Source organism: Anomalospiza imberbis, unplaced genomic scaffold (genome assembly GCF_031753505.1).
Source record: "Anomalospiza imberbis isolate Cuckoo-Finch-1a 21T00152 unplaced genomic scaffold, ASM3175350v1 scaffold_68, whole genome shotgun sequence".
NCBI lineage: Eukaryota > Metazoa > Chordata > Aves > Passeriformes > Viduidae > Anomalospiza > Anomalospiza imberbis.
In genome coordinates this window covers 115,470-125,536 of record NW_027100293.1, presented here as the reverse complement: position 1 = coordinate 125,536, position 10,067 = coordinate 115,470, and the positions used below count along the sequence as shown (strand labels likewise).

Genomic DNA, 10,067 nt, shown 5'->3' with positions numbered 1-10,067 from the left:
TTCAAACCCATGCCCCTCTACTGTAAAAGCTATGTGTTAGAACAATAGTGGAGCTAGTTTTAGATAAGAAAATAATCCTAGTGACTAGAAAGGTATTAAAACTTCAAACAAGCCTTGGGACTAGAAACACATGAAGGCCCCCACCCCGAGAGTCATTACCACTTCAAGTAACATGGTTACTGACTGCTTTGTGCCACTGCACAGTAAGCACAACCAAAATGCAATCATTACAGGTTTTTCTTCTTTCTTGGGCCTCACATTGGGTGCCAAAAATGGTTGGTTTAGGGTAAACTTGGGAGAGAACTTCTGAAGTGGTTTTTTCAGAAAGCAGATTTAGTTGGCCCATCCCCCAACCGGTATGGGAAAAAATACTTCTTTAGGGAGAAGTGACAACAAGAGAGGGAGTTAACGATAATGCAACTTCTTTATTGCTAAAGTTCAATAGTAAATGCTGTAATCTTAGGCTAACTAATCCTATGTTTTGGACAAATAATCATCTACTTAATCCTAACTTGAAGAATCCTCAAAACTTAATCTTCTTTTAAAATCCAACAGTCCGAGTTCATAGATGTTTCCTTGCTGAAGCAGACAACTGGTGCCAGGACTGCACTTGCTGCTTGCCAAATTCAGATACTCCTTGCTGAATGGGGGACAGCTTTTTGTGGAGGTACTGGCACCTGCTCTTCATCTCAGAGTAGCTGGGGCTACCCTATGAAGGAGAAATCAAAAGAAAATTAGGGTATGTCAACATTTTGGCAGAGCTTAGAATTTCATGACCTTTTCTTTAAAATAGCCTTGAGGCAGACTCAGAGGTTACCAAGGTAACTGAGCTACTGCTCAGTCCTCTGCTTCTTGCTCATCACAGGACTGGTCAAGCCAGAAGCCCAAGGCCGTTTCTACAACAATAACAAAACAATTCATTAATCTCTGACCCGGATCAGGTTTTGCTCCCAATTCTAAAAAAGCAGGATTTGTGAACTTGCAAAGGTTGAAAACACATGTTTTTTAAATAAAAATAGCTGTCAAACATGGAAGACCTCCAGGTAAATATCGGCTCTATTGCATTCCTAGTTTCTCATCTTAGCACATAGCAAGTCCTTCTCCAAATCTACTGCTAAAAGGCTTTGGGAGGCCGACACTCCCTTCAGCAGCTCCAGCAAAGCCTCCCCCGAAGGGCAGGTCCAGTAAGTTTTGTCTAGGTCCCAATTTCTGCTTGCACACACCAGGAAAAGACTCAGCTTTTGCTGTCAAACACCCACATGATTTACTGAAGAGGCACCTGGCTGTTTTAGAGTCTCATGTGTTAGAAACGAGATTAGTGCTTCACTATTAGAACCCAGGAGTACAGGGTGTGATGGTTGGTTGTGAATTCTCATCAAGATTAACAAAGACAGCAGCCACACGGCAAGAAACTCTTGTGCTTCTAGGTACAGTTGTCTTAAATCCAGCAAGAGTACAGGGTGTGATGGTTGGTTGTGAATTCTCATCAGGATGAACAAAGACAGCAGCCACATGTCAAGAAACTCTTGTGCTTTTAGGTGCAGTTGTCTTAAATGCAGCAGGCTACCTGCTGTGCAGACTCAAAAGCTGTTGGCTAACAAGCCCTTACATTTGTACAAGAGAGTTTCACAAGAGGTCACCAAGGAGCCCTCACTGTTGTTCAGTGCCCTTCAATCATCTCTCAGCTCCTCCCAAGGACCTTCTCAAAGCTGCTGACTCACAAGCCACAACACATAGCCACAAGCTCCCCACACCCCCAGCAAACTTCCCAACTGAGGATGGAGTAGAACAGGACAGCCGTGTGTGCCCTGGCAGAGTGAGGGAGGAGAGAAAGAGAGGCAGAGGAGGGACTGAGGGAATATCACCATTCTGCAGATCCTGTGTTGGTGCAGCCACGTGGATAGCGCAGAGCTGGAGTCAGCAATGAGAGTGACAGAGAGACAGGGACAAGAGAGCGAGAGGGCCCCATCTGCCCCGCCCTGGTGCAGCCTCTTATGGACAGGAGATTTTTCCTGCAGAGCCAGCCCTTTGAGGCCTTCTCCAGGGAATGGGTTGAGGGGGGGGACTGAGCTCAAGTCTTCAGGCAGAGCAGAAATTTGGCTCAGGACAGTGCTGCTCCACCCCTGCAGGATCCTCTCATCACAGCCTTCCTGTCACAGCACTCAGAAAGTCTGAGGCAAAACACGCTTAGGCCTGGTCCTGCACATTCACATCACAGCTTTTATACCACCAGCAAGTCTGCTGAAACTTCATACAGAGTACAGAATGTTAAAAATGCACAAAATACCTGAGCAGGTCTTGCTGGGGCATCTCTCTCAGAAGGCCCTGGAGATGTCGCTTGGCTGCTGCTGGTGGGGTTCTGAGATGGAGCAGTTTTTCTGTAAGGATGGTCCGATACTTCAAGTTACAAGGCTGAAATATCAACTGCCATAGTCCTTTCCTTGCAGACCTTCAGTGCCAGGACTCAAGGAAACAGCATGAGGCTGAGTTGAGGGAGCTTTTGGCAGGATATCAGGAAAACATTTGTGGCCCAGAGGGTGCTTGAGCACTGCAACAGGCTCCCCAGGCCAATGGCCACTGCAGCAAGGCTCCAGGAAGTGTTTGGACAGCACTCTTGGGCACCTGGTGTGATTCTTGTGGTGTCCTGTGCAGGGCCAGGGTCCTGGCAGGTCCCTGCTATCTCAGCATATTCTAAGAACCTAGGCTTCATTTCCCAGGGCTTTCTTCGGAAAAGGCTCTTTTCCTTCCCCAAAAGACTGAACTTACCTAGAAAGTATTAACTTCAAATTGGCTCGATCGGTTTTACTGTAGCCAGGCCAATCAGTCTGAAGAGCTTGATACAGATGTTCCTTCAGACTGAAGGAATTATCCTTTGCATTCAGGTCGGCAACCTACAGGCAGACATTTCGGAAAACAAATGTTCATGACGCCTCTATGCAAACTACAGAAATCTAAATGGGCTACTTCAGTTGGGATGGCAAAACATGGCTCTCATTATATTGTGAATGTCTTCAGGGTGAAAAAATCCCTGCCACTGCCCTGGGCAAACACAGCAACAAACTTCACAGGGTCAGGCAATCAGTTCCTTAAAGCCACTGTAGGATCAACTGAAAGTGTATCCATGTTGAATTGGAGTCCTTTGACTAGGTTCCAAAATGCTTTTCCCTAGCTAAAGAGGAAATATTCCTATTTGATATATTAATGCTTGCATTGTTCAGCAAAAGCCTATGTGGATGGGGAATATTTAGAAAGGAAGGAAGGATCTACTGCATCTTTCAATGGGCGTGCATTGTACGAAAGCCTATGAGAAGGAAATCCCAGTGGAACTTAACTCAAAGGAGTATTGGAAAAGTCTCTAATTTAAACAGGTGAGGAAGCAGTAAAATGATGAACAGCAGAATAGCATGATGGAAGAGGTGCTGGCACAAGCTCCACGATCTCACCTCCTGAAGGATTTTGCCCAGGGAATCCTTGTCCTTTTGCCTGACTCCATCTCTCTGCAGCCGAGCGAGTAACTCTGGCTCCTTGTAATCCCTCAGAGCAAGTAAATGAATCACCCTGTCCCTGTAGGGTCGGCCGTAAACAGCAGCGCAACCGCTCCAGTCAATGTCTGCAAGTCTCACAGACATCATCCTCTTCTTCTCAGGCACAGGACCTGAATTGCTTTGTTGGGCTCCTCTGACCTCTGCTTTTCCTCCTAAAGTGAGGGAAAACCAGAAACAAATAGTTCAAATTGGAGGTTTGGAGAAGGCAAGGGAGTAGATTCAAAAGGATGTACCAAGACTTTTGAGCCTCTATTTGTTCGGCATTTACAGATCTCCAAGAATCCAAGCAGTAAAGCATTAAAAAGAAACAGTCATTAAAAGCTGGTAAAGGAGTGATGCTGGATGGGAAGTTTTTATGAAAAATTATTTTTATGCATGATGCTTTTATATGATTTCCCCAGTTTGTAAGCTCAAGCACTGAGCTATGTCTAGAATGACACAGACAGTGGGATTAAGTGCACCCTCAGCAAGTTTGCCAAACCCAGAGGCACGGGATGCCATCCGGAAGGACCAGGAAGTGGGGCCCTTGCAACCTCATCAGATTCAACAAGGCCAAGTGCAACGTGCTGCATCTTTGGGGTTGGGGCATTCCCTGGCACCAAGACAGGCTTGGGGATGAAGGTGGGGAGGACTTGGAGGTGCCGGTGGATGGGAGGTTAGATATCTCTAAAAAAAACCATACAGATATCCAGTAAAAAATGAAATGGAAGCATATCTAAAAGTGGTCCATCGCTTTAATACCCTTTGCACTTGGACCGTGTGACTCCTCTTCTGCTTGGGTCCTGCGCTCTCTGCTCATCTCTTTGGCTTTGCTCATGGCAAGCGAATTCCAAAGGATGGAGTTTTTTCACTCTGTCTAACTCTGTTTTCTCACCTCTGGAGTTGGGAGTCTTCCCCTGCACCCTGACAGGCACTGGGATTCCAGACAGAGTCCGAATTTTATCTTTCTCTGGTAGCTCATGGGTGGAGGTGGAAATGGAGCTGACACTTGCAGACAGGTTCAAAGGTGAGCAGGATGTGGAAGGCAGGTCCAAGGAAGAAGGAGAGCGGCCACCAGCTGCTGGCTGGATATCACTGGGCTCTTGGTCAATCCTCTGCTTCTTGGTCCTCACAGGACTGATAAAGGCAGAAGCCAGAGGCTGTTTCTGCAAAGATAATCCCAATTAGTTTTGCTCTGGAAAAGCAGCATTTCTGACCCGGCAATGGTTGAACACACACCTTTCTTACCTAAAACGGCCTGTCATACAAGAAGGTGCTGCAGCTAAATATGTTCGCTATTTCATTCCTACTTTCTCACCTGAGTATTCAGCAAGTCCTCCTCCAACTCTGTAGCTAAATGACTTTGGGAGAAAGACATTCCCTTCAGCACCTCTATCAAAGGCTTCCCAAATATGAGGAGCTCAGGTTGGCTTTATCTTGCTCCCTATTTCTGCTTAGACACACCAGGAACACACTCAACTCTTGCTGTCGCACACCCACACGATTCACTAAAGCAGCCCCAAGAAGCCGCCGGTGCGGTGCTGATCACAGCGTGTCCAGTGCAGAGATGATAACAACAGAGAGAAGCCCCAGTCTGGCTGCAGGTCTCATTCCTGCTGCTCTCCAGAGGAAGCCCTGGGTCACAGCCTCTTCCCTACCAAGCACACGCTGCTCCCACCCGTGCACATCAGCAGCTCAGAGCAGGACTGCCAGACACGGCTCTGTGCCAGCCCGCTGACAGAAATGCTGTGGGCATGGAGGTAGGGCATAAGAGGATGCTGGGCCCTGCAGCATTTCCTGCTCTGGCTGGGAAAAGAGCTAGGGAAAACCAGAGCTGTGTCCTCCCTCCTGTTTAAAGAGAATTCTTTTAAGGTATAGAAAATATAACTTTCATGCAGTGTTTTCCAAGATTCTTTCAAACCTTTTTCCTTGCCCTCTTGTACTGGCCATCTCTTGATTTTAAGCCTGACAAGTCCAAGGTATTCCCTGATGATTCAGAGTCCCCTCCTCACACATGGGATAGCCTGAATCAAAATGGGAGCCTAAATGCTGCTTAGGACAGAAAAACAAGTTTCCTACAAATGCCTCAGTACTGGAATTTGTCCTCATGCTAGACTTCCCTAAGATTTCTCTTCAAACAGTAGCACTGGCATTACCGTGCATGATTTAGGTACAAGAGCTGCCATATCGTCAAGAACCCTGCACAGACACAGCTAGGTGCCAAAAACATATCCACATCTTGTCCTTAGCAGAGTTTCCTATGCACCATAAGAAACAATTTATGTCTGCAAGCTTGTTGCAGGCTTTGACATTGTAAGCATCTTGAAAAGTATTACAGGAATCCCATTAGAAGTACACACTTCAGGTTTATAGGATATAAAGACAACACTACTGCTTCATATCACAGCTTGGACCCCAAGAGCAAGTGGGATAAAACATCATCTAGGGTAGAGAATGTTTAAAAATTCACAAAATACCTGAGCCGTCCTCGGTGGAGCATTTCTTTCAGAAGGTCCCAGAGACGGTGACTGGCTGGTGCTGGTGGCATTTGGAGATGGAGCTGTTTTTCTGTAAGGATGGTCCAACATTTCAGGTTACAAGGCAAAAATATCAGCAGTCATCGCTCTTTCCTCACAGCGAGAACAGACCTTCATTTCCCAGAGGGTTTTTTTGAAATGGCTGTTGTCCCGACTGAACTTACTGAAAAAGGGTCACCTCCAATGTCTTTCTATCTCTTTCACTGTAGCCAGGCCAATCAACCTGAATGTCTTTGAAGAAATGTTCCTTCAGGCTGAAAGAATTCTCATTTGCATCCAGGCTGGCTACCTACGGGCAGACATTTAAAAGGTCAATATTCACTACACCTAAAGGCAGAATACAGATGTAAAACTGGTAGCACAAAGCTAAAGCAAAGCTGAAAAGAAAATCATGCACCAGTTTTCCAGGACTTTTGTTTGATGTGAAGAACAAAGCAGCTGTCATGTAAGAGGCAACAAGATTAAACAGGTGTGGTCCATTTGGGCTGTAGAAATTTGGATGTAAGAAAATGCCAAAGTGCTGCAAGCATGGAGGAAATGGACGCTCTGAAAACCTCTGCCTGCACCAGGGATCCAGGTTTTTTGGTCTTTAACGCAGCTTTGAGAATCAAGGTACACTATGCCAGAACTCTCAGTCTTCACCATTTGAAATACATGAAGAGGCCAGGTTTTTCCTTTCTGTTTTCCTTTTCTTTTGAGTAGGACCTGGAGAACATCATCTCCATGAGCAAGTCCATATTTTTCCACCCTCAGGAGGACTCCTGCTGCCCTCTTGTTTCAGCCAGCTACATTGCCATGGCAGAGCACAGCCTGGACCTGTAACGGGGCATGTTTTCATCATCCCATGAAGCACCACAGGATGCTGGCATTTGTCTCTGCAAACAGAACTGCTTTTCTTTCTCAAGTGTCTGCTCAGAGGAAACTACAGCTTCCTATGGAACTCTTACAGGAGATAACCTACCTAGAGCTACACTTCAACAGCTTAAAAGTAACAAAGATACCCAGAATCAGGAATTCACTTCTTAAAAGAAGAACTAAGCCTGTGTTGGAAGAGAAGGAGGGCTGTGAGTGTAAGAGCTCAGCAAGTTCTCCCTACTGGTTTTTCATGTATAGCAAAAAATAACACAACCTCCCTATGAAGTTAAGAAAAATGTGAATAACCGTTTTCAGGATGTAGTGCTGTTCACAAAGCCCTTTCAGAATGCAAACCAGTATCTTGAGGCAGCTCACACTGCAAACAAGAAACTACTCCTTCAAAATCTCCTTAAACATTAACAAGAAGAAACAGAAAGGAGAATTTTCATTCATCTCTTGCCCTCTAAGGAGCTGAGCTTTGAAATCTTACCATCGCTTTTTTCCTAGCTAAAAAGGAAATATTGCTACTTGATACGTTAATGCTTGCATAATTCAGCAACAGCCTACACTGACGGGGACTATTGAACAAGGAAGGAAACAGCCACTGCATCCTTCAGTCAATGTGAATCGTATGAATGGCTGTAATAAAGAAATACCAGTGGCACTCAAAGGACAACTGGAAAATTATGAGAAATAATAGGCGCCAAGGAAGTTGAAGACTCAATCCACACAAGAGCAAAGAAACTCTGTGCTCAAAGTTGGGCCACCACCTTTCTCATGTAGGATTTGCCTGGAACACCCTTCCCTGGAAGGCAACCCCCACAGACCCCAGTAGAAGCAAATACCATTGAGAGGCCACCAAGTCCGTTCAAATGAAATACTGCCCTGTGCAGCTACCAAAATTCTCTCCTCCGAAACTTGTCCCAGGGTATTTTAAGGACCTCAGCTAAGTGTTTCACCCAGTTGAGAGTTTCACCCTGTGAAGTTACTTCATCAAGCAGTTCAACAGTGCAAGGAAAAGAGGGAGGGTTCAAATAAGGCATGAGAAGCAACAACATTACAAAGAATTCATCACTGCCAGCTATTCTAGAAAAACAACAAGTTTTGAGGATTTCTTTCTTTTTGTCACATGGACTTGCAGTTGGGTGGAAACTGGGTAAAATTGATGGGAAAATGTAAACAAGGAGCATTTCCTAAGCCTCTCATTAGATTCTAATTGAAACCTGAAGTAAGGCTGCTAAGAGTTAGCATTGCAGGCAGCAGCTCCAGGATCTCACCTCCTGAAGGATCTTTCCAAGGGATTCCTTGTCCTTTTCCACAACTCCCTCTCTCTCTAAGCAGGCGAGTAGCTCTGACTTCTTGTAATTCTTCAGAGCCAATAAATGAATCACCCTGTCTCTGATGGATCGTTGAGAAACAGTACTGAAAGGTCTCTGGAAGAATTTTGCAGGGTTCGTGGGCATCGTTCTCTTTCTCTCAGGCACAAAATCTAGAGAGCTGTGTGGGGCCCTCCTGAGCTCTGGTATTTTCACTTCAGTAAAGAAAAAACAGAAAACAAATTGTCAAATGGGGAGTGGGAGGAAGCAAGGTAGTTGACTCAAAAGGATGTACCAAGACTGTTGAAACTCTATTTGTTCAGAGTTTATAGACCAGTACGAATCCAGACAGTAAAGCATTTGGAAGGAAGAGTCATTAAAAATACCATGTAAAGGAGTGATACTGGAGGGGAGGTATTTATGAAAAACTCTTTATATGCATGGTGGTTTTCATATGATTTCTCCTGTTTGGATGCTCAAGCACTGAGCTATGTCGAGAATGATATGGACAGTGGGATTAAATGCACCTTTGGCAAGTTTGACAACACCAGAGGCCTGGAAAGCCATCCAGAGGGACATGGAGAACCTTGGCAAGTAGGGCCCTGGGAACCTCATCAGATTCAACAAGGCCAAGTGCAAAGTGCTGCATCTTTGGGTTGGGACATGGCCTGTCCCTGCTGGGCAGGGATGCTGCAATGGGATGGGGCGGCTGGGATGAAGGTGGGGAGGACTTGGGGGTGCTGGTGGATGAGAGGCTGGGCATGAGCTGGCAACGTGTGCTGGCAGCCCAGAAAGGCAACCGTGTCCTGGGCTGCATCAGGTGAAGCGTGGCCAGCAGGTCAAGGGAGGGGATATGACGCAGCAGGCGCTGTTTTGAAACCAGGAACTCCTGCTTAGTGGCTGATGGAGACTTCATGCGTATTGGTGAGAAATCCGGGAGCTTTGTCCCTGCCATCACACACACGGAGACTGACCTTTCTTTACACGCTCCTTCAGTCTTTCAATGTAGGTCAAATTTTTAATGCCTTTCTCCACTTCCTGTTCCTTGGACCATGCCTCTCTGGTATTTGTCTGCAAACCTAATTGCACAAACATCACACACTTCAATTATTGAGAACACTGTAAACATGCCAGTTGTCGAGTGAAGACACTACTAAGGTTTGAGAAGCTCAATCCAATGTGGATAGAGAAACTTCCCACAGCATTCAAACAAAACACCTCCTAAAACCATACCCCTGAAGGACTTCTAAAGAAAATTACCTGAAACCATAACCAAGCATTCAGATGAAAATTAGGTAAGAGTTCTTCACCCAGAGGGTGATCAGGCATTGGGACAGGCTCCCCACAAGGCTGCTCATGGTACCAAGTCCACCAGAGCTCAGAAAACATTTGGACAAGTTCCACAGGCACCTGGTGGGGTTCTGGGGGACAGAGCTGCACTAGCATATCCTTGTGGATCCCTTCCAACTCTGATTCTGATTCTCTGATTCTGTGACAAAGCCCAGTCCCTAACTGGTACTGCATGGAGCATGTTGCAAAGGCACCCTGTACCCTACCAGCAACCAGACCAGTCTCACCTGAGTTTCTCTGTGCCAGCCTAAAGCCAAAGCGGCACCAAGTTCCACAATTGTCTCACTACTGCCAGTCCTCACACCCCAGTTACTGAATGTTAAATATTCCCTTAGGATCTGTGTAGACCACCACCAAGAATCACACAAATCATCATCCACATGTGAAACAGAACGTCCCCAGGGAGAAATCTGAAGTTTAGCTTTGTCTCTCCGGAAAGCCACCATGATGCTAGTTTAAAATGCTCTGCACTAGGCTAAGGCAGA

The 10,067-nt window shown here is 45.9% G+C and overlaps 1 long non-coding RNA gene across 1 annotated transcript; it reads right to left on the bottom strand.

The window, feature by feature from the left end:
* Positions 1-6,047: 6,047 nt before the first annotated feature.
* LOC137467559 (uncharacterized) lies at positions 6,048-9,316 on the bottom strand. The gene is made up of 3 exons (XR_010995553.1): positions 9,207-9,316; positions 6,226-6,350; positions 6,048-6,092 (listed from the first exon to the last, which is right to left on the bottom strand). It is a non-coding gene; the product is annotated as an uncharacterized lncRNA (long non-coding RNA).
* Positions 9,317-10,067: the final 751 nt, after the last annotated feature.